The 3350-nt window shown below is 43.6% G+C and overlaps 1 pseudogene; it reads left to right on the top strand.

Moving 5' to 3' along the window:
* The first annotated feature begins 2310 nt into the window (after positions 1-2310).
* LOC123821057 lies at positions 2311-2849 on the top strand (annotated as a pseudogene).
* The last annotated feature ends 501 nt before the right edge of the window (positions 2850-3350 follow it).

The raw sequence follows: 3350 nt of genomic DNA, 5'->3' as shown, positions 1-3350 counted from the left end.
GCACACTGGGTCATGGGTGGCGGCTGCTGAGGCTTTGGTGGCTGCTTGGCCCACACCCATGAAGTTGGGGCTGAGGAATTCTGGATCTGAGTCTGAACCAGCAGTGATGGAGGACAGACTAAAGGAAGCAAAAAGCCCACATAGCAGTAGTAGTGAAGAGAGAGAGAGAGAAATGAAGACTAGAACTCCAGCCTAGGAAGCTGGGGTTCCAGTTCTCACCATGATTCACACCTCCCTCTCCTGCTGGGCTCACCAAATGTTGCCAGTAGAAATCAGACTCTAAGCCCTGGCTGGCATAGCTCAGTGGATTGAGCGCGGGCTGCGAACCAAAGTGTTGCAGGTTCGATTCCCAATACATGTCTGGGTTGCAGGCCATAACCCCCAGCAACCGCACATTGATGTTTCTCTCTCTCTCTCTCTATCTCCCTCCCTTCCCTCTCTAAAAATAAATAAATAAAATCTTAAAAAAAAAAAAAAAAAGAAAGAAGTCAGACTCTTCTATGGGATTGCAAAGAAAACACTTCATGGACCAGCACAGGGAAGATTGTGGTTTGGCATGGTTTATTTGGGTGGAAGGCTGCCCTTGTGTTCCCAATGCTCCATCTCCATCCATCCCATTGAGGAAAAGTCCAACTGTGTCTTTAGCAAGGTCATTTCTCCTGATGCTCAAGGATCTGATGGTGTATCTGGCTTTGGAGAACATGGCCTTTGTTTTAAAGGCCCGTGTCCAGAGTTTGTTTCATATTAAAGTTTAGCCCTTTAAAGCCCACATGGTCTGCTGTAGGCCCCGGGTGGTTGATAGACCGCCATGGTCACATGTTCCTGCACAAACAAATGAATGAGGTGAATGCTGGTGAGAGAGAGAGAGAGAGAGAGAGAGAGAGGGAGAGAGATTCATAGAGTTTCTTTCTTCCCTGGGCATTATATCCAGGATCTTTCTCAAAATAACCAGTCAGCTTCCTAAGATTTCACAGGCTTCTGGTGGGTGAAGCCCCTATTTAGACTGACAGGCCTCTATGGTCAAGCACCTTCCCCTGCACCCTCCCACAACAACCCAGTACCAGAGGATGAACAGTGCTACAGGGGAGACTTCCTGTACTCCTAGGATTAGGTCTCCTTCACAGCAGTCCCCTGGATTGTGTGAATGAGTTTGTAATTGCTATAGTTTTCTGGCTAAGCAAGCAGGCTTATGCTCCCCAGTTTACTAAGCTCAATGTCTAATCCCTTTTGGTGTCTTTCTAATTAATAATTAGCTAACTACCTACAGTAACATCCTTAGAGAATTCTTAACTAAGGTCTAGGACTCAGAGGATTTTGAGTTTAAATATACACTATCCTCATATTTCAGGAACTCAAAAAAATTGCCACTGTGCCAATGATCTCTGTAGATTACCTGGCATAAACAAATGAAGCACCTCTATACAGGACTGATGCCAGAGGAACAAGTCCCTGTTGAGCACTAGAGAGCCCTGAGTCATGAGGGTTCTTGGCTCTGTGCAGGAATGAATTAAAGACCAAATAAGACAAGGGATTAAAGTGGAAAAGCAGGTTTAATTGAGCAGAAAGGACAAGCAAGAGAAGGTACTTCACAGACAGACCAGTGAACTCTCCTGATGAGAGAAAAGAGACCTCAACCATTTCTAGAGGTTGAACTTATATTTGTTTGTAGTTTCTACTAAAAATTGCTGGTATGGGGAAATAGAGAGTGGAAAAATTGGGATTAACTTTAACCTTTACAAGGCTATTTTGTGGCCTTGTGTTTTCTATTCATGGTATGGGTAAATGATAAGGTATGAGTGAGTAGCTACTAATCATTCTTTGCAGGAATTTTCTTTGTCCAGTGGCTCTTCATGGTCTGCTTGTGTCTTGGGTCAGCTGAGTTCCATGTCAGGCAGCATCGTGGCAGGCCCCTGGCTTGACTTTGACTTCATCTCATTTATATAGTTGCTGTGCCTCTCTTCTATACTAGAACCTGCTTCACAGGCATCCCACAGACCAAAAAACCAATCCCACTGAAGATAAACTCATGAAGTCCAGGACATAATACACTTATAGAAATAATCCACCTCACTCATGTACAAGATACCCCTGCTGTATGATACCAACTGCTCGTCCCATGCAAAAAAGAGTTAGACCCCTCCCTTATTCTACTCCTTCCCTCCTGGAGAGTAACCATGAAATTCTTGATAATTCTAATGCATCATCTTACATTTAAACTACATTGAGTGATTCCATAAATAACATCTACATTTGTCACCTGAAGCTTATTGACAGTAAAATGATGCTCAGGTCCTATTCCTGTTTGTCATCATGGTACAGGATCGAGGTGAAAAGGAGAACCCCATGCACGAGCTCTGCATCCACAAGCTCTTCCTCGACATCTGTGTGGGGGAGAGTGAAGATAGACTGACACCGGCAGCCAAAGTCCTGGAGTGGCTCACAGGTCTGGCCAGAGTCCCATGTTCTCCAAAGCCAGATACACCATCAGATCCTTGAGCATCAGGAGAAATGAACAGATGGCCATCATTGCACAGTCATGAAGCCAAAGCAGAAGAGACACTGGAAGAAGGTTTGAAGGCACAAGAGTATGAGTCATAAAAAAATAACTTGTCAGATACTGGAAGCTTTAGTTTTGGGATCCAGGAACATATCTATCTGGGTATCAGTTATGACCCAAGCATTGGTAAATATAGCCTGGACTTCTACGTGGTGCTGGGTGGGCTAGGTTTCAGCATCACAGACAAGAAATGCAGTACAAAACAACTGAAGCCAAACACAGAATCAGCAAAGACAAGGCCATGCACTGGTCCCAGCAAAAGTATGATGGGATCATCTCCCCTGGCAAATAAATTCCCGTTTCTATCCAAAAGGCCTATAACATGTCTGCAGTGAAAAAAAAAGAAAATGATGCTCAGTATAAAGGCCTGAATGCCAGATCATATCAGAATCAATACTAGAATGCAGGTTCACTGACTCCTGGGTTCCTTCTCTTTACATTTCACTGCTTTTGCTGCTTTCTTACAGTGAATATTTTCAATATTATAATTAGTCTCACTTCTCTGAGAATACACCAACAATATTTGAGAGGAAGCACCTGAGAAGTCAGTATGTTTTTAAAACTATGCCTAATCACAAAGACAGATAATCTCTAAATGGATAACTATCACTTGACTGTCTATTAGAGCCATGGTTTTTGCAGAGGATTGTGGATGATTACATTCATGGGGAGAAAAGCCACATGTAGAACTCTAAATCACCCCAAAGCTAAAAACCCCAGGGTTTCCAGGGGTAGTGGGAGGACTGGGGTGAAGAGAATAGCACAAATAAAAGAGTGCTTTGTGCACCTTACA

Source organism: Phyllostomus hastatus, unplaced genomic scaffold (genome assembly GCF_019186645.2).
Source record: "Phyllostomus hastatus isolate PE091 unplaced genomic scaffold, TTU_PhHast_1.1 phas_contig_38, whole genome shotgun sequence".
In the NCBI taxonomy this organism is placed as follows: domain Eukaryota; kingdom Metazoa; phylum Chordata; class Mammalia; order Chiroptera; family Phyllostomidae; genus Phyllostomus; species Phyllostomus hastatus.
This window is presented reverse-complemented; position numbering and strand designations above follow the sequence as displayed.